This window comes from Schistocerca serialis, chromosome 1 (genome assembly GCF_023864345.2).
Source record: "Schistocerca serialis cubense isolate TAMUIC-IGC-003099 chromosome 1, iqSchSeri2.2, whole genome shotgun sequence".
NCBI lineage: Eukaryota > Metazoa > Arthropoda > Insecta > Orthoptera > Acrididae > Schistocerca > Schistocerca serialis.
The window spans coordinates 770,034,496-770,056,504 of record NC_064638.1 but is presented as its reverse complement, the minus strand read 5'-3'; the positions used below and the strand labels follow the sequence as shown (position 1 = coordinate 770,056,504).

General features: G+C 44.1%; 1 protein-coding gene across 3 annotated transcripts in view; it reads right to left on the bottom strand.

Moving 5' to 3' along the window:
- Positions 1–22,009, bottom strand: part of LOC126482899 (uncharacterized) — a 387,862-nt gene that overhangs the window by 238,572 nt on the left and 127,281 nt on the right. Inside the window, exon 1 of one of the 3 annotated variants that reach the window (XM_050106573.1) lies at positions 9,271–9,397. The exons of the other annotated variants lie outside the window; for them this stretch is intronic. The gene's annotated coding sequence lies outside the window, so the exon portion shown is untranslated. Of the gene's footprint in view, positions 1–9,270; positions 9,398–22,009 lie in introns of those variants that run through there. 3 annotated transcript variants of the gene reach the window in all.

The window sequence follows — 22,009 nt, the reverse complement described above, 5'->3', positions numbered from 1 at the left end:
CTACACTACTGGCCATTAAAATTGCTACACCAAGAAAAAATGCAGATGATAAACGAGTATTCATTGGACAAATATATTATATTAGAACTGACATGTGATTACATTTTCACGCAGTTTGGGTGCATAGATCCTGATAAATCAGTACCTAGAACACCCACCTCTGGCCGTAATAACGGCCTTGATACGCCTGGGCATTGAGTCAAACAGAGCTTGGATGGTGTGTACAGGTACAGCTGCCCATGCAGCTTCAACACGATACCACAGTTCATCAAGAGTAGTGACTGGCGTATTGTGACGAGCCAGTTGCTCGGCCACCATTGGCCAGACGTTTTCAATTGGTGAGAGATCTGGAGAATGTGCTGGCCAGGGCAGCAGTCGAACATTTTCTGTATCCAGAAAGACCCGTACAGGACCTGCAACATGCGGTCATGCATTATCCTGCTGAAATGTAGGTTTTCGCAGGGATAGAATAAAGGGTAGAGCCACGGGTCGTAACACATCTGAAATGTAACGTACACTGTTCAAAGTGCCGTCAGTGCGAACAAGAGGTGACCGAGACGTGTAACCAATGGCACCCCATACCATCACGCCGAGTGATACGCCAGTATGGCGATGACGAATACACGCTTCCAATGTGCGTTCACCTCGATGTCGCCAAACAAGGATGCGACCATCATGATGCTGTAAACAGAACCTGGATTCATCCGAAAAAATGACGTTTCGCCATTTGTGCACCCAGGTTCGTCTTTGCGTACGCCATCGCAGGCATTCCTGTCTGTGATGCAGCGTCAAGGGTAACCGCAGCCATGGTCTCCGAGCTGATAGTCCATGCTGCTCCAAACGTCGTCGAACTGTTCGCGCAGATTGTTGTTGTCTTGGAAACGTACCCATCTGTTGACTCAGGGATCTAGACGTGGCTGCACGATCCGTTACAGCCATGCGGATAAGATGCCTGTCATCTCGACTGCTAGTGATACGAGGCCGTTGGGATCCAGCACGGCGTTCCGTATTACCCTCCTGAATCCACCGATTCCATATGCTGCTAACAATCATTGGATCTCGACCAACGCGACACGATTAACCGCAATCGCGATAGGCTACAATCCGACCTTTATCAAAGTCGGAAACGTGATGGTACGCATTTCTCCTACTTACACGAGGCATCACAACAGCGTTTCGCCAGGCAACGCGGGTCAACTGCTTTTTGTGTATGAGAAATCAGTTGGTAACTTTCCCCATGTCAGCACGTTGTAGGTGTCGCCACCGGCGCCAAAGTTGTGAGAATGCCCTGAAAAGCTAATCATTTGCATATCACAGCATCTTCTTCCTGTCGGTTAAATTTCGCGTCTGTAGCAGGTCATCTTCGTGGTGTAGCAATTTTAATGGCCAGTAGTGTAAATTTAGTGCAATATTAGACTTCGCTTTTGATGTGTTGCAACCAATAGCTTATGTTGTAGTAGTATTAAACTCTTGTCCTCATTTCAGATAAACCTATACAATAACAGCTACAATTCCCTTTCCTCTAACTATAGTCCTGTCACGATCGATGGTGGCTTGCGCAGATCGAAGCACAAACGGGAATTGTATTGCTGCCGGTGCGAAGCGACAGTTGCGGTAGGGTTTGCGCTTGATGGAAGCTTGTAAATTACGTCTCCCACTTACTTGTGTAGGATTTGTCGCTTACCACCACAATCAGCTATAACAACTTGCAACAAATGGAACAAAAATTCACTAAATAACTCGCTACGATCACGTTCAGTACTTGCACTGGATAAGACATTCATAGGAGAGCTCTCAGAACGCCAGTGACCGCTCGTCGGCTCTAGGAAAATGCGTGACGTAGGTGCGCAGAACAAGCCTAAACTCCATCGCCATCAGTCACGAATCCAACTAAAGTCGCGTCCCACCAATGTTCGTTCGATATGAAGTTAGGGGGAACTCATTTTGCTGCACCTACTACCCAGCAATTGCATGAATAAAAACGTAGTAATTCACCTAGTGTACTTAAAGAACGATCTGTGACGTCATTTCTCAGTAAGTGTGAGGAGTGGATTTTCTATAGATACGTATTTCCATTCGTTTCACTGCGATTTGTACCTGGGCTTCGAGGGTGCTTGAATCGCTTACTCCACACACGCCCCAGAGAAATAGAAGTTCATGGTCGTATACAGGGTGTTTAGAAATGAGTTATTCAAAAGTAATCTTTAATTGTGAAAAGAGTAAATAGCATACAAAAATGTCTGATACAGTACTGAATGCAGAATATCCTCCAAGTTTTATTCCCTCCTAACACTGTTAGTTTCCGATGCCCCCGCGTGGTGTCATGCGTGAATGAGCTATCCCAACAGTGATCATAGAGTTGAATAAAGGTGCAGAGCGTGTGCAGTGTCGTTTACGGTTTAATGAATTCAAATCCGCTACTGCGGTTCAGAGACAATTCAGGACTACACAGTATGTGTTGAAAATGATTTTCATGTACCTCAACGCATGCGCGTACGCGCAGTACTGATCTTCTGTCTCACACATTCACATCGGCCAGGTTGCATCCGAACAGTGTCAAAGGCAGCATGAATACGCTGCTCCAGTGTCTCCACATCTGGAATGGGCTCTGCATTCACGATACTTTTGAGATGGCCCCATAACTAGAAATCGCACGAGTTGAGATCCGGTGAACGAGCAGGCCATGCAATTAGGCCCCCTCGTCCGATCCGTCGACCAGGGAGGCACAAATGACGGCGAAGTCGACTGGAGCGCCATCATATAGCAACCACATAACGGTTCCAATCATCAATGGCACTTCTTCCAGCAGGAGAGCCAAAGTCACCGGCAAGAAACGCTGCTAGCTCCGGCCTGTTAGGCTACGTGGAAGGAAGACTAGTCCCAAAATACGGTCACCATTTATCCCGGTCCACACTTTCCGGCTGCAACGATGCTGATGATTCGCTGTCACCATACCATGGGGGTTTTGCATACTACCCCATAGATGACTGATATGAAAGTTGAAGAAACCACTCCGTGTGAAGGTGGGCTTATCTGTGAATTGGATGGATGCCACAAATATCGAAATCGTGGTTGCCTGGTGAAGAAACAACTGACAAAACTGCTCCCATTGTGGAAAGTCTGTCGCTAATAAGCCGTGTAGGCGCTGTAAGTGATAAGGGAGTAACAATTCTCGGTCATCTCGTTTACCCTGTACTGGCGGGCCAGCTGCCTGGTACTGACACGGCGGTCACATTCCGCAGTGTTAATCACACTTCCTCCAGGTCCTGTGTCCGAACATTTCGGGTACGTCCTTCATGATTTCCTGCTTCCTGAAACGACTCTGTCTCAGACAAACGGCGAAACGCTGTTGCAAACACTGAATGCTGTGGTTGTCGTCGGCGAGGATGATCTGCTGATACAACCTTGCTGCCCGCCGCCCATTGCCGTTTGCCTTTCCATAAGTAAACGCCATGTCAGCAAGCTCTCGATTCGATTACGGAATCATTGTGTACAACGCTGAGTCATGTCTACTACAAGGTGAGTCAGCAAGAAAAGTGAATCGGACACATTAGCAGTTGCAGGGTGTTTCAAAAATGACCGGTATATTTGAAACGGCAATAAAAACTAAACGAGCAGTGATAGAAATACACCGTTTGTTGCAATATGCTTGGGACAACAGTACATTTTCAGGCGGACAAACTTTCGAAATTACAGTAGTTACAATTTTCAACAACAGATGGCGCTGCAAGTGATGTGAAAGATATAGATGACAACGCAGTCTGTGGGTGCGCCATTCTGTACGTCGTCTTTCTGCTGTAAGCGTGTGCTGTTCACAACGTGCAAGTGTGCTGTAGACAACATGGTTTATTCCTTAGAACAGAGGATTTTTCTGGTGTTGGAATTCCACCGTCTAGAACACAGTGTTGTTGTAACAAGACGAAGTTTTCAACGGAGGTTTAATGTAACCAAAGGACCGAAAAGCGATACAATAAAGGATCTGTTTGAAAAATTTCAACGGACTGGGAACTTGACGGATGAACGTGCTGGAAAGGTAGGGCGACCGCGTACGGCAACCACAGAGGGCAACGCGCAGCTAGTGCAGCAGGTGATCCAACAGCGGCCTCAGGTTTCCGTTCGCCGTGTTGCAGCTGCGGTCCAAATGACGCCAACGTCCACGTATCGTCTCATGCGCCAGAGTTTACACCTCTATCCATACAAAATTCAAACGCGGCAACCTCTCAGCGCCGCTACAATTGCTGCACGAGAGACATTCGCTAACGATATAGTGCACAGGATTGATGACGGCGATATGCATATGGGCAGCATTTGGTTTACTGACGAAGCTTATTTTTACCTGGACGGCTTCGTCAATAAACAGAACTGGCGCATATGGGGAACCGAAAAGCCCCACGTTGCAGTCCTATCGTCCCTGCATCCTCAAAAAGTACTGGCCTGGGCCGCCATTTCTTCCAAAGGAATCATTGGCCCATTTTTCAGATCCGAAACGATTACTGCATCACGCTATCTGGACATTCTTCGTGAATTTGTGGCGGTACAAACTGCCTTAGACGACACTGCGAACACCTCGTGGTTTATGCAAGATGGTGCCCGGCCATATCGCACGGCCGACGTCTTTAATTTCCTGAATGAATATTTCGATGATCGTGTGATTGCTTTGGGCTATCCGAAACATACAGGAGGCGGCGTGGATTGGCCTCCCTATTCGCCAGACATGAAACCCTGTGACTTCTTTCTGTGGGGACACTTGAAAGACCAGGTGTACCGCCAGAATCCAGAAACAATTGAACAGCTGAAGCAGTACATCTCATCTGCATGTGAAGCCATTCCGACAGACACGTTGTCAAAGGTTTCGGGTAATTTCATTCAGAGACTACGCCATATTATTGCTACGCATGGTGGATATGTGGAAAATATCGTACTATAGAGTTTCCCAGACCGCAGCGCCATATGTTGTTGAAAATTGTAACTACTGTAATTTAGAAAGTTTGTCTGCCTGAAAATGTACTGTTGTCCCAAGCATATTGCAACAAACGGTGTATTTCTATCGCTGCTCGTTTAGTTTTTATTGCCGTTTCAAATATACCGGTCATTTTTGAAACACCCTGTACTATGGCAGGAGAGGGCGCTAGGGCATGTCGTATGAGGAACAGTATCACCCTCTAGGTCAAGGAGGAAAGCATGCAAACTGTAACTGTGGCTGCATGCTACAGCGCGCAATCTCTGTAACAAAGTATGTCTGAATAAATGGTCTCTAGCGTGGAGACCATGCGTTTCCGAACATAAGTTCGTTAGACCTTTTTTGTTCCGCATCCTCCAAGCGATCAATTCCTAGAGTTTGTACACGGTGGAAAAAATCACCCTATAGAGAAAAAGATCGGTCCTGTCATACTGCCCTGGGACACTCCTGCTGATACCCTTACTCTGATGAACACTCGCTGTCGAGGACAACGTACTGTATTCTGTTACTTAAGTATTCTTCAAGCCACTCCTATATCTGGGAACTTAATCCGCGTGCTCGGACATTAGTTAACAGTCTGCCGTGCGTAACTGAAGCGAACATTTTCCGAAAATCTACGAATATGGGATCTTCCTGTTGGTCTTCGTTCGTGGTTTGCAATATATCGTGCGAGAAAAGGAAAAGCTGAGTTTGGTATGAGCGATGCTTTCCAAATCCGTTCTGATATGTGAACAGAAGCTTTTCTATTAGAAGGAAATTGTTATATTTGAACTTAGAATATGTTCAGGTATTATTCAGTAAACCAGTGTTACGGATATCGGTATGTAGTTTTGAGGGTCCGTTCTTTTACGATTCTTATGTACAAGATTCACCTTTTTCCAGTCGCTTGGAACTTTGCGCTAACATTAGATTCGTGATAAATGCAAACTAAGGGGCCAGTGCCGAAGAGTACTCTCTGTGAAACCTAACTGAGATTCCAACATGATCTGGCGACTTTTTTCGACTTTTTCAGTTACTTCTTAACACCATGGATACCTGTTTGTGTCCTCCGTATGGGGTTTTGCGCGACAGCCACAAGATCGTATGTCTATACGATCCTCCTGCATATGTGTTTTTTTAAACGCGAATTTTAAAACTTCAACTTTCCTTTTGTTGTCTTCCACTGCCACAAAATCTTGGCCTACGAGTGACTGGATAGAAGCGTTCGACAAACCGGTTTTAAGCAAGACCTGAATTTTCATGTTTTCCTGAGAAGATCTTTCACTAGGGTATGACTGTGGAATTTTATGTTTCCCGCGTCGACTTTTTTACAGACCGACTAGAGTGCAACGATTTCTTCTTGCTCAGCATTCTCTGAAATTTTTTATTAAACCTCGGTAGATCTTTTCCACCCATAGTCAATTTACTCGGGTTTTCCTACACGTGTTCCGAGATCTGAATTCGATCACTCCTTACGAGGGCTTCAACCAAACTGTGAACCTCACCTGATATAGTGATTGGCGTGGCAGGTTCAGTAAGTTGAAGCAGTTTAAAAGGAACTGACAACTTAGTATAATTTGAAAAAGTGTCTCTAGTATTTGGTGAAACGTTGCTTATAACCCGGATTTGTTGATCGAGCACAGCGTCAGTTTATATGTCAAACATATTTGCTTTTTTTTTTAGTAAAATTTGCTATTGTTTTCCAGTACCAACAAGAGTTCTTTGGAAATTCCGCTGTCGTTGCATCCTCCGTATAAAACAGGATACCTCTCATAGTCGTATTAACACACTGGAAACTTCAAACATCCGCTTCGTACGAGATGTTATGCGAGAGACTTGAGAGGAGCGTCCAACACAAACTATTTCAAACATAATAGGAAAGAAAATGTTAACAAAAAAATAGACGCGAAACTGCGTGTTCGTCACCAACCGTTGGATCAAGTTGGGAAGGTTGCCCGCTTAATTAGTCATTTCTTACTGAGTCTTTCTTGCGGAACACAAGGCTCGGAGTACTTTTAGCCGGCAGCAAGTTAGGGATGCGGTCGCCGGCAGTTTTGGGATTGCACTACAAAATTCTGACTCGATGGCTGTCGCGTTAAACACCACTTACCGCTGCAGATTTCAGAGGGTTATTAAGAGTAAACAAACTTGTGTCAAAAATCCAGCGCTTGTTCCATCTACATCCATGAAATTCATACAGAAAAAAGTAGAATTGTTATTGTAGCTGTAAAATTGTCGCCGGTATGGAACGTATTTCACTTTAAATTGGCTTCTGTTCAAATGTCAGCTATAGGACAGATAGTAGACATGACGAAGGTAAACGTTACCTCACGAAGATACACGTTCACGTTCCTTTGAAATGATTTCTCTCCTGAAGCGGTCTACAAGAATGGAATTACGTCCCAGTATATGATTCCAAAAAAATCCTGTGACTAATGCGCTGCGTACGTTTATCTGTAAGTGCTGTGCAGTATTTGAATGTTGTTATATAGCTAGCGCGGAAAGAGCTCATTTAAAGATACCGTGAATTCTGTACACACGCTTCACAGGCATTTTAATAATTTGCATTCGATATCTGGAATGAATTTGGCTCAAGTTTGGAGAGAGAAAGGGAATTTAGCTTGCTTGCGACGTGTCACAAACTGTATGTCGCTATTTTTGTTTCCTAGGGAAGGAAGGGATAGCCGCCACTATTTCTAGGTTTTGTGGTACATCTGACGTACTGACGGATCTCTGTATTACTAAATTGCCACTAAACCACCGATTCTTTAAAGAATCGCACTCCCCTGTATAAAATAGCTTCAAACATGTGATTACTATCAAACGGTTTAATGTGTTAAATTTTTGCCTTTAAGCATGTAAGTGAGAAGAAATTTAAGAAAGGTTTGAAGTTACGCTTTAAGTCTATTGGAAACTGATAAGTTCTCTTATTACGAAAAACTGCATAAATTTAGGGCAATTTATGCTCCATTTTAAGCAAGAGCTAGTTTCCCCATGTTTATGAAGTCTTATCCTCTGAGCTATGCGCCATACAATGGTACAATTTTGCAGGTACATTCAGTGATATATGTAGACACTGTCTGCAAAGTATGTAGAGAATAGAGTTGGTAGTAAACAAGTAATAGATTAAAAAATCATGTCGCATAGTGAAGTTCGAGTTCTTGAAGAGCGATAATGTAGTAAGTGATAAACTTTATTCTTTTCATCATTTGTTGGGGCGTCAGGGCGGAATCGTTTCGTAAATGTTCGAAGTTATGGGTAAAGTTCGTTAGGAGTCGCTAAGGGCTATCATTCTCATACACTGGATGAATATATTCTTGGTAATTTGTGCGCCATAAAATACGCCGCCTCAAGACATAAATATACTTTCTCATTGTAATTCTTGTCTTACTCTGTTTATGAAAGAATTTTAAACTTTTGTATTTGCTCAATAATTAAGCGATATGTTAAAAATCGAATTTTTGTTGCTCCTACGTTGCAACTGGCAACGGGTTCCGGGATAGAGTTCTAGTAATATAAATGCTACCTCAGCACAGAGAAATGGCATCCTGTAAATGAATGTGTCCCGAAAATCTACGAATTTGGCACTGTCATGCAGCAATTTAGTTATTTATTACACTCTGAAAGATTTTTAGGGAAGAAATTCCGTCTGTTTATGCATTACAGTACCATATTTTTAATCTTCATTCATCTTAAAGTCAAGCAGTCATTAATCCGAAGATTATTTTGAACGCCACAGTGCTTTACTAGGCACGGTCCTGTTGGAGGTTATAAGGTGTTCCCTTCCTGCGACCTTTGAACTGACTTAGCCAGTCAGTTGTAGGGGGGCCTACAGTAAACGTGGATTCCGAACCGGGTGCAACTCGACTCTGTTCACATCAATAGTACGGAACAAATGATTCAGACTATCATATGTAAAGCTTGTCTGCAGATATTCGTTGCTCGAAATGCAATAAATTGACTTGCAGCACCGAATTTATCTAACACTTGTTTCACAATTATATCGCCATAGGTCTACAGTCACATAAATTTGTACTATGTTCTATACCTTCATTATACTATGTCTCGATATTAATCAACACATAATGTATTTCTCACTAGTGTGGTAACTGTAGTTAGGTCCTTGTTGTATTTACCTCGGAAAGTAATTTTCCTCCTTCGACAATTTTCAGCAGGCCAAATACGTGGAACATTGAAGTATTGGTCTTGGCACAAAATATGACCAACAGCACCGTTGGCACCTGACTATTGTGTTTTGATGTTGGCGACTCACGGAGTACGCCAGGCCTTCTTCACTCCATAGGTGTTCTTACTCTACGACACTCACTTACCTTTGTGAAATGAACGCCGATCCTGCTCCAGCTGAGAAGAATCTCACTTCCACAAAGCAGAAGCGCGCGGCCCCACGGTGATGTAAGACTTTGAAAGACTCGTTTTTCCTGGCAGCAAGGCCGGCCGGTCCTGATACCGACTTACTCTCAAGTAACAACTACGCGTTTCACATGCTAACTTGCGACGCTGCAGATATGCGAACGTGTTCTGTCTGCTAGTGAGACGTCACTAGTGCAAAACTTCCTAGAGCCTATTCAGTTATTCTCCCATAGGTTAGATGGGACACAAGAGCCTTTGTTTCATTTTGCATTGTGCTACAGCGCTAGTGACTCACGGCTGCTGTCGCCTACAGATTGAGGCGTCTTTTTTCGTAACGCTTATTCCATCAATTGAGTTGGCATTCAGTTCTCCACTTGCTAGTTATTTTCTTTCCCTTGCCGCACTCCCCCCCCCCCCCCCCCCCCACTCCCCTTCTCCCCACTGCAAAACCCACACCCCCATCGTTGCGTGGGGTAAGGCGGAAAGGTTTTCCACGTCTCAGTCACAGACTATGCCTTTAGGTTGGAAAGCTTGCTTTTGAACCTAGGCTCCTTTCACATAAATGTCTTGACTCCCGTATCTTCTTTAAATACATTCTACACTATGTGATCGAAAGTATCCGGACACTCCCAAAACATACGTTAGGTGCACTGTGCTGTCACGTACTTCCAGCTACTCCGTATCAGTGACCTCAGTTGCCATTAGACATCGTGAGAGAGCAGAATGGGGCGCTCCGCAGAAATCACGGACTTAGAACGTGGTCAGGTGATTGGATGTCACTTGTGCCATACGTCTGTAAGCGAGATTTCCACACTCCTAAACATAACTAAGTCCACTGTTTCCGATGTGATAGTGAAGTGGAAACGTGAAGGGACACGAACAGCACAAAAGCTTACAAGCCGACTGACAAGAGACTGCCGACAGACCATCACACAGGAATTCCAAACTGCTTCAGGATCCACTGCAAGTAGTATGACAGTTAGTCGCGAGGTGAGAAAACTTGGATTTCATGGTCGAGCGGCTGCTCATAAGCCACACATCACGCCAGTAAATGCTAAAATGACGCCTCGCTTGGTGTAAGGAGCGTAAACAGTGGAAAGACGTCGTATGGAATGACGAATCACGGTACACAATGTGGCGATCCGATGGCAGGGGGTGGGTACGACGAATGCCCGGTGAACGTCATCTGCCAGCGTGTGTAGTGTCAACAGTAAAATTCGGAGGCGATGGTGTTATGGGGTGGTCGTCTTTTTCATGGAGGGGATTTTTACCCCATTGTTGTTCTGCATGGCACTATCATAGCACAGGCCTAGATTGATGTTTTAAGCACCTTCTTGCTTCCCACTGTTGAATATCAATTCGGGTATGTCGATTGCATCTTTCAACACGATCGAGCACCTGTTCATAATGCACGGCCAGTGGCGGAGTGGTTACACGACGATAACATCCCTGCAATGGACTGGCCTGCACAGAGTTCAAATGGTTCAAATGGCTCCGAGCACTATGGGACTTAATATCTTAGGTCATCAGTCCCCTAGAACTTAGAACTACTTAAACCTAACTAACCTAAGGACATCACACATATCCATGCCCGAGGCAGGATTCGAACCTGCGACCGTAGCGCCTAGAACCGCTCGACCACACCGGCCGGCCTGCACATAGTCCTGACCTGAATGCTATAGAACACCTTCGGGATGTTTTGGAACGCCGACTTCGCGCCAGGCCTCACCGACCGACAGCGATACCTCTCCTCAGTGCTGCACTTCGTGAAGAATGGGCTGCCATTCTCCAAGATACCTTACCGCACCTGATTGAACGTATGCCTGCGAGAGGAGAAGCTGTCATCAAGGTTAAGGTTGGGCCAACAATGTATTGAATTCCAGCATTACCGATGGAGGACGCCATGAACTTGTAAAATATTTTCAGCCAGTTGTCTGGATACTTTTGATCACATAGTGTATTTTCCCAATGACAAATTATGTATGTAGGCAGAATGATTAGCACAACGAAAAATAATTTTTTTTATTGAAATCGAAATCTCTTCTCAAGTATCATATAATCCAGAAAGTACAGAATATTGCTTTTCTCTCTGAAGGGGAAAGAAGAAGAACACTTGTGCAGCCCGAAAAAAACATTTTCGGGGATTTCCGCAAAAAGAAATTGACTGTGCTTCTTTTGGTGCAGGACTACCAACTTCCAATCTTTGCTCAGATGACTATTTCGTTCCTGGATGAAGTGATGGAACCAGGTCATTTGACATTACAGGGTGGTGCACAAAACCAACTAGATTCTTTATATGTGAATGTAGCCAGACTTTCCGTGAGTATACTATTAATGAATAGCTCTCGGGTTTACAACCGGGTTGTAATGTTAAAACACCGCGACGTTTCGAAGAGCATCGTACTCATTATGTTCTGGAGACAGGCAGTATGACACACTTCGAAACGTTGTGATCTTTTAACGCTGCAACCCGGCTGGAAACCCGAGAGCTATTCATCAGCAGTTGGATTCTTTTTAAAACGGTTGTTGCACAAAGATTTTTCGTAGTTACCTCTTCGCGAAAATGTATCGAGTCCTTTCTTTAGTCGTGTACAGAGAAAAGTGGCGCATTGGCCTGTCACTGGTGTCGCACAAGTCAGGAATGAAATTAAAATCCCCATCCGGCCATAACTATTTAGGCTTTCCGTAGTTGTTTTGTTTGCATCGAAGTTAGTTTTTCAGACTTACTCTCGTTCTTACTGTAACTGGACACATCTAATTTCGTTAAATTTCTTCTCCTGTTGAGCTAAACAAGACAATGCCTTTCAGTGATTCAGGTAAGACGTAGTAATGTATATTTCTTCTTATTCCCAGATCAGTCACCTATTCACAAGGTTGCAGCCTGAATTACTGGCCTAATTCCTTCAAAATTCCTGAATTTATAATTTAATGTAATCTAACTGAAGCTTTAGACATAAAGTTCAGAGACTTCTCCGGTACTTCTGTTCCATTCACTGTTAATGCTCTAAACTGTCGTATTTGCGATGGAACTGTAATTTATTTATCCTGGTACCTGCGCGTATTCAGTAGTTTCGAACAGAATGTCCTTTAGACTGTAATTCTTCGTATTCAGGTCTAGAGTTACCGCATTGTCTGTAGAGTCGATAATGTTTCACGAGTGCAGCCAGTGAGGTGCGCGGTATCTCATCTCGGCACCGGCCACACGCGTTCAAGTGAGCCGCCAAGTACGCCGAGAAAATTTCAAGATTCACATTCTTTGTTAATTTTATGGCTTTTTCTCGTTCAGCCGTTAAAATCTCAGGATCAGTGCGTCCCGATTTGTCCACAATGACGTCATTTCTGGCCCGTTACCTACTCTCATCTACATCTTACTTGTCATGATTAGTAAACGTAAAGACTAACATAAAATGTTGTCGTTGTTTCAGAAAGATACTGAGCTCCCTTTATCGCATTACAATCAATTTTTGTCAGTTCCTTTTAGCTTTTATCTGGAGGATTTATGTAATATATGTAAATTTTTCTGTATCTTGAAATAAAACAACCCTTTGTTTTACATTCCTGTTTTTAAAGTTCCTTAATTCCAGTGGTATCTAATAAGTGATTTCGCGTAACACATTAATTCTCATAAAATTTATTATTCCATTTGTTTACTAGTAGGTCATGCTTGTCCAATATATGTTCGCAATATTTTGCATTTACAAATGAAGCCATAGTTTAGAAAATTTAGGTTAGCATTGTTATTTTTCAGTATTTTATATAATATGATGTACATCCTATGTAAAAGTCTTTTCTATTGTATACGCCAGTTTCAGCATAAAATAAGCAGGGTTTGTGGATAGTTGCTCATAAAAATGTTAAACTTTTAATTGTTAATTTAATTAATTTGCACTGTAGTTTTGTTGACTTGATTGTTAAAAAACGTATAAAAAGGAGAAGCACAAGACTCAAGAATGGACAGTTGGAGACAGTTTTGTGACACAACCACTGTTTCGCACGTCTGTGCAATAATGTAATTGTTGTAATACAGTGTTGTGACTATGTAGGCCGTTATGTGGAGCGGGCTCCCATTAAGAAGAAATGGTGCAGCGTGTCATAAATAAACCCCTATAAAACGACTTGGTACCTGCATTATTTCATGGAATTCACGTAACTTGATCCAGTTAGCAGATGAAATGGGCCGAGGCAACGACTACTTCAGCAACAGCAGCAGCAGGAAGCAGATTACTCCGAGTTTCACTGAACTAAGATACGTATAAGAAATCAACTGAACTATATAAGTGTCACTGCCCAACTAATTACTAAAGCGTAATGTTTTGGAAACTGTTCTAGCAGTAAACATTTGGAATTGTCTCAAAGTAATTCTTTGAGTGGTGGAGGCCAATGTGATCAGTAAGAAACATCCCTATGATCACACGTTTCTTGATGTCTATGGAACAAGAATAACAACAAATTTTGTTGAGGTTTTTTGTTTAAATCAAATAATCTCTTTTCGATGTTGAAAATTTTCGCCCCTCACGTAACAATAGTTTCGTTACAGTCTCCCAGTACACAGTTAACATTTTTAGTAAGTAACTTGTAATTCAGAAGAGATTTCTTCATTTCATATCTTCTTCTAAATATAACCGGCCATTATTAAACAGCGTGGAGAAAACGAGCCTGATAATCAGGAGAAAGCAAGGCATGGAACTCAGAATCGAGTAAATTTTTCCATATAGCCGTAGGTGGGAGACGCACCGTTGTGGAGCTGTAGCCACGAAGCGGCAGCCAATCAGCGATGAGCGCTCGGAAGTCAACAGCCGTGAAGAGCTGGTCGTAAGAATTTGTGATCCCGCGACAGTTATTCGCAACGCGCCACGAATTTTCGAGAAGATGCGCCAACCTTTTCTTCGTCGGTGTCAACTCTATATGAATAGGTGGTGTCTGTTCCTTCAGACATGTCCGAAAGAACAGACTCTAAGCATTCACACAACTGATACACCTCGGTGGGCTATGAATCCACAAGCACCAGTGCAGATGAACACTTACGTTCGACTTACAGCGAGAATCTAAAATTAGCGAGCACGATGGGCATGAACAGGGACTGCGGACAAGTGGTGGCGATAGGGGGAAATGTGGCCTGTCCCGGAGCATGCCGAAATAGTCCGTGCATTTGTGCTTAACACTGTGTCCGGGTAGTGCAGTGTTTAACGCCACTGGCTTGTGAGCAGGAGATCCCGGCTTCGAGTCCCAGTCTGTACTAAGATGTGAACTTTGTAGCCTTTTTGGAGGCACTAATTTAGAGCATTTTTTGTAAAAAGTGTGACCTGATGAGAAAAGGGCATTCCAAATTTCGTTTGCCTTCTTTTTCACCGTTGTCCTAGATCACACTTAATAATTAGCCATGCTTGTTGCTCTTTGTGCACTAAGAAAAACTAAAACATGTGCTGAAACTTTCTGGCAGATTGAAACTGTGTGCTGGACCGAGACTCGAACTCGCGACCTTTGCCTTTCGCGTGCAAGTGCTCTACCATCTTTTTTATTATTATTTATTTATTTATTTATTGCATTTTTGTTCGTTGTTAATCGTTGGGTTTGGTCGTTGCGGACGTCACATGACATCCGTTAAAGTTCGTTTGTTGATCCTTCCACTCAATTTTTTATTACAGAGGCCGAACACGCTGAGCTACTATGCCGCCTAGATCACAAGTAGACTAAGTTAGCAATGCGCTGTTTCTGTAGTACAACTTATCATCCTAAAAGATTAATGGCATTGCGATACTTTAAGGGCGACTGATTTAACAGTCGAGCTATACCCAGTAAACATCACAGAAAATTCGCGTCTAATACAACCAGCCATGGACAGGGTATTAAAGTTTCTGTGGCTGTGGTTTGTCTTCAGCTAATTTAATCAGCACCTGCGCTGTGGCTCGCGTTTGGGGGGGGGGGGGGGGGGGAGGAGGAGGAGGGGGACGAAGGTTCAAAGCCGCGTTCGGCCATCCTGATTTAGGCTTTCCGTGATTTCCCTAAATCGCTTCAGGCAAATGCCAGGATGGTTCCTTTGAAAGGGCACGACCGATTTCCTTCCCCGTCCTTCCCTTATCCGAGCTTCTGCCCCGTCTCTAATGACCTCGTTGTCGACGGGACCTTAACACTGATTTCGTCGTCATCTGCGTTCTTTAGCATTATAGGTATTAGTTGAGACAAGTTAGTTCAAACGCACACCTTTCGCGCGCTCGTTGTTGATTGGCTGTCGTTTTGTGGCCGTAGTTTTACAATGGTGCATGCTCGACCTGTGATTATGTGGAGAATGTTGCTCAATTGGACGCCCTCCACCTTGCTGAGACCTTGATATCAGGTTGCTTTCCTCCATCCGGCGTTGTTATATAAATTTTTGTAACTTCTCGCAATAGTTTTTCATTTACAGTAGGATTCTAGAGCATAAACTAGTATCGTTTTTAAACAGAGTTTTGTGTCTTAGGTCTGACTCGAGGAGCGTTTGTGCTTTGCCTGTAATAAAACAAATCTTTAACCACACAAGACGAGCGAGTGCAATGCTTGTTATTTTCTCTGTATTCTTAATACAACTGATTGTTGAGTTTGCCCACTGTACACAATGAAAATGCCGCCACAGTGGGAACAAACTGGGTGTACAACAGCTTATATTTTCTACTTGTGTGTTACCTAACAATGGAAAAGCCGTAGCACACTGAGGGATCTTGATGCCTAATGAAGGCCTAGATTAATAGTTATTTATTTGCTCTAATAATTGACAATAGTTACAGTAAAATTAACAGAGAAGAATCTTCCCTAAAACTCAAATAAAATTAAAAAAAGACTGTAAGACTGTAGGGAGGTACTAAAAAGTGTGAAGCTCTTTAAGGAGAAAATGCAACAAGGTCTGCTCACTTGGGCCGCTTGCAAAAACAAAGTTAACGATGCAACAAGAGGCATTATAATCAGATTAAACAACACAAGTTGTGTGACAAGTAAGCAAGTAACGAGATGCTCAGAATGTAGATCGTGCTATTACGATTTTCGACACATATTTCTCCAAATCAGCTAGCAGGCGGCAGTCAGCACCATTTGGCACCTGGAGATGACTCCCTCTCAAAGACGGCCTGGAGACGATTGCCCAGAATCTGACTTGTCAGCTTTCCGCTCTACTTTCAAAAACCTCTACATGGAGGGTGCGAATTCATGCTGTTGTCAATGTCATCCACAAGAATATCGCTCATTTCACAAAAGAAAAGGAAAGCTGGGGGAACATAGCAGAATCTTCCCACACTTGGAGTACAAAATGCACAATCACAAACACAGAGTTCGTACCAGCACGGAGAAGTGTTTCCCCAATTGGTCGGACCCTTTGGACCAAGTGTAGCAGCAGGGCGACTTAGTTCAAAAGGATAACAAAAATTTTGGGAACTGTCGTTATTCGTCGGCCGTGCGATGCTACAACGTCTCGTCCTTTGATGTCCATGCAGAAAAGGCAGCTATATCAAAATAAATTATTCTCTAGGAATGAATGTGGTGGCAAGGCCCCCCCTGCCCACAGCTAGGCCATGGAGCCAGCTCTGCTCATAACAGCACGAAACAGGCAGCAGCTTCACATACTGCGCCGGCCGCGGTAGTCTAGCGGTTCTAGGCGCGCAGTCCGGAACCGCGCGACTGCTACGGTCGCAGGTTCGAATCCTGCCTCGGGCATGGATGTGTGTGACGTCCTTAGGTTAGTTATGTTTAAGTAGTTCTAAGTTCTAGGGGACTGATGACCACAGATGGTAAGTCCCATAGTGCTCAGAGCCATTTGAACCATTTTTTTTCACATACTGCCTGCCTCCCTGGGGAGGAGCACTTCTCCTAATGAGATTCACTGACTGCCTTCTGCCGACAGCAGGACCCTGAGAATACATCAGCAGTGTACCATCCTTGTGCAAAAAATTGATTCTTTCATCCCTCACAAAATAATAATCATGAAACAATAGCACACAGCAGCATGTGACAGTAACGTCACAAGCTTTTACTCTTTTTAATCTATTTTTGCGATTTCTCAATCAATAATGTTTACACACCCCCGACAGTTCTTTTCCTGCATCTATACTGTTATGTATATGCTCTGACTGTAAGTCTAAAAGGAATTGTTTCTTTCTGTGCATCTAAGTTACTTCAGTTTGTGTCCATTGATATTATGTACTTCAGATCCCAGTACTAATAGCCTCTCTTTAACCTCCTCTTGTTTGTGTTCTGTGGGTGGATTACGTTACGCCTTTATCTTCCTGAATATTTTGCGCCAACAACACTTGGTGCAGCAAGATGCAGACTGGGAACAGCTGATTGGGATCATATTCCAAACGCACCTTTCGAGCACCCTCAGTCTGTTACTTTAGACATAGTAAATGATACACTACCTACCGGTACTAAATTTTAGTAGAGCAGAAGCTGCGGCAATTTATCATCTTTCTCTGGCCGCCTATAAACACCAGAGTTAAATGTTTACGTGACTAGTTCGTCCGGTGGTCATCTGCTGCCAACAGTTGGTCTTATAATGACGCTCAACGCCAGTTTGTTTCCTTCTGTTGAAGACGACGACGTACGACTTAAAGGTTGCACACATTTATTCTTTATCCCGTCTTAAACGCACTTTGGATGGCATCCCAGTTATATTTGTTCACGAAATATGATACACTCCTGGAAATTGAAATAAGAACACCGTGAACCCAGGAAGGGGAAACTTTATTGACACATTCCTGGGGTCAGATACATCACATGATCACACTGACAGAACCACAAGCACATAGACACAGGCAACAGAGCATGCACAATGTCGGCACTAGTACAGTGTATATCCACCTTTCGCAGCAATGCAGGCTGCTATTCTCCCATGGAGACGATCGTAGAGATGCTGGATGTAGTCCTGTGGAACGGCTTGCCATGCCATTTCCACCTGGCGCCTCAGTTGGACCAGCGTTCGTGCTGGACGTGCAGACCGCGTGAGACGACGCTTCATCCAGTCCCAAACATGCTCAATGGGGGACAGATCCGGAGATCTTGCTGGCCAGGGTAGTTGACTTACACCTTCTAGAGCACGTTGGGTGGCACGAGATACATACGGAAGTGCATTGTCCTGTTGGAACAGCAAGTTCCCTTGCCGGTCTAGGAATGGTAGAACGATGGGTTCGATGACTGTTTGGATGTACCGTGCACTATTCAGTGTCCCCTCGACGATCACCAGTGGTGTACGGCCAGTGTAGGAGATCGCTCCCCACACCATGATGACGGGTGTTGGCCCTGTGTGCCTCGGTCGTATGCAGTCCTGATTGTGGCGCTCACCTGCACGGCGCCAAACACGCATACGACCATCATTGGCACCAAGGCAGAAGCGACTCTCATCGCTGGAGGCGACACGTCTCCATTCGTCCCTCCATTCACGCCTGTCGCGACACCACTTGAGGCGGGCTGCACGATGTTGGGGCGTGAGCGGAAGACGGCCTAACGGTGTGCGGGACTGTAGCCCAGCTTCATGGAGACGGTTGCGAATGGTCCTCGCCGATACCCCAGGAGCAACAGTGTCCCTAATTTGCTGGGAAGTGGCGGTGCGGTCCCCTACGGCACTGCGTAGGATCCTACGGTCTTGGCGTGCATCCGTGCGTCGCTGCGGTCCGGTCCGAGGTCGACGGGCACGTGCACCTTCCGCCGACCACTGGCGACAACATCGATGTACTGTGGAGACCTCACGCCCCACGTGTTGAGCAATTCGGCGGTACGTCCACCCGGCCTCCCGCATGCCCACTATACGCCCTCGCTCAAAGTCCGTCAACTGCACATACGGTTCACGTCCACGCTGTCGCGGCATGCTACCAGTGTTAAAGACTGCGATGGAGCTCCGTATGCCACGGCAAACTGGCTGACACTGACGGCGGCGGTGCACAAATGCTGCGCATCTAGCGCCAACACCGCGGTTCCTGGTGTGTCCGCTGTGCCGTGCGTGTGATCATTGCTTGTACAGCCCTCTCGCAGTGTCCGGAGCAAGTATGGTGGGTCTGACACACCGGTGTCAATGTGTTCTTTCTTCCATTTCCAGGAGTGTATATTAGTACTTAACACAACTTTTACAAGAAGTTCAAAGAAAGATGTCATACACATATAACATTTGCTCACTTAAGTACTCCTGCCTTTGCTTGAATATATCAAAATGACAACGAAAATGTCCATAGCTAAGAATAAGCAGCAGAAATAACGTAAAAAGTAATGACACAAAGTACGTTCGCTACAGAAAGTCTCCAACATGTTAACATTTGCATCAATTTGAAACAATGATCCTTCGTACAGACACGAAAACCAAAAATTATAAGCCTCTGTTAAAAATTCAAGTAGACCTTCTTAATAAGATTATGTATTTGCTTATCTTACACAAGATGAACATCCACGATAGTTGTTTAAAGATGCATCTCCCAGCTGCCGTGTAGGCATTTTCGCACAAAGTTTTCTCACACCGATTAGAATAGCTCCGGAATTCATAAACTTGTGTGTCCTGAGGAGGGGGAATAGTGACGACCGTTGCACCCTGGGAGTAAGCAACGAAAGTGGCAGAGGCTGGGCATCCCATTCAACGTTGCATAGCCCTAAAGTTGTTCGAACAAAGAGGAAGCGAAAATCACCCCAGGAGATCCTTTTCGCACACCTTTCCTACAAGAAGAAAAGTGGGATCAGATCATGTGAACAAGCTGGTCATGGAACAGAGATTGTCTAATAAACGTGTCCAAGAGCAAGATATGCAAAGTTGCCCGGTGTGCCATGATGATGGAACCACATACTTTTGTGAAGATCTGGTGGGATATCTTTCTACGACATGGGCATTGTCTCTCTCAAAAACACGACATATACTCTCAGAAGTTAAATGAGGAAGCTGATACGTTCTATTAACCAATAACTGAGTATACTCGCCCAGAGTTTCACTGAAAATTTATGCTGGTGGTTCTTCAAAGTTATAATTCACAAGGAGCCTCACGTATCTAAACCGATTACTGAGTATTCAAGCTCTGATAAAATAGGCTTCACCCGAGGAATGTGAGGATCGACAATCCAAACAGCAGCATCCTTTTGTTCTACACGACGGGAGATGCGAAGTCAGTAGCAGTTTTTAATTGAATTTATTGGCTTTTAGCGTACATACATACATACTTAAGAAATGGTTCAAATGGCTCTAAGCACTATGAGACTTAACATGGGAGGTCACCTGTCCCCTAGACTTAGAACTACTTAAACCTAACTAACCTAAGGACATCACACACATCCATGCACACTTACTTACATAACATTTGCAGGTATTGATATAAAATTAATGTTAGAACCGAGAGCGTGACCTCGCACCCACACACGTTGTAAACAGAACATACACAGTTACATACCAACACTATACCATAATTGTAAATTCAAATTGAAACTGTGCTGTTCACTTCAGTGACATGTTGGTCTTAGACGTGGATGCTTGCGGCAACGGTGACCTTGTACATCGCATCGAAAAGTCTTTGATCTTGTGCTGCTAACAAAGCCGTCAATAATTCCAAGGCTTCACAAGTTTTTGTAAAATGATTGTAGTACTTCCCTGCACCCTTGGGCACCCAAAAAAAAATCTGCTTCAATTTCTCCCCAACAGCAGCAAGGTGTCTGTACGAAGTGCAGCCTGTGATGATGTTTACAGAAACATCCCTGGTTAAGTTTGAATCTGGCTATTTTGGAGGTGAGGCTCCTAGGCACTGAATTTAAAGGAGACTTCGTGGAATAGGGGAAAGACGAGGGGACTGTTGCGTGCTTCATGCCTTTGTGTCTTGTTTCCTTCCATTCCCGTTACCAGTCTTCCGCCGTGCGTCTGTGGGGACGTACTGGTGATCCATACTTGGGATTGCACTCCTGGTAGTATGTACTACCGCACTCTACTCTTTAGCTAAGCGGTCGCCAGCTTCGTTGCCAGTGATTCCACAGTGTGATTTCACCCAAGCGAAATTAAACGCAATGGCCTTTTTCACGTATCGATTACAACATTTTGGTAATCCAGTATACAATGAGATTCTCAGTCACAGGTGCTAAAATTTTTAAGTACTGATTAAAAATACACAGATGCTGTCATCTACGAGCAGAAACGAAATGCTTTTACTATCGTAACGAGTCATGGTACTTACGTCTGTAGGTAATATGAAGAGCACAGACGTCGGCAAACATGATATGCAGAACGTACTTACTAGAGTCACGGGTTTTGGAGCCGTCAGTGTAGATGCACATGTTGCCTCCTAATACTATCTAAAAACTGTGCCATAATTTTATTGTTATTGTGAGCCTCAAGGTCAAAATTAACCCCAGTTACTATGTTCATCTTAGACAATTTCGGTGGGAATAGGACGCTAAAGCTATTTCGTCTAGGTGCTCTAATGATCTTCCTTGAAATCTCCTGAGTATCTGAATACGCGTGGGCTAAGGTAGGAAGAATTCTATAAACTCAGAAGCGTCCAGTTAAACAGCGCTCAGATTTGAGGCGATCTACTTAAGATTGTTGGATTCATGTTGATTTCTTTTAAGGAGAAATTTGGTTCAGAGATGCCACGAGCGTAAATGGACTGGAGGTTCATATGCCTCAACCAAGAGTGCATAGCTAGGGATGGAGTGTATTATTCCCAAATCAGCTCTCAGCGCTTAGTATTGGCATTTATTAATTCTGTTGAGGTAACTGTC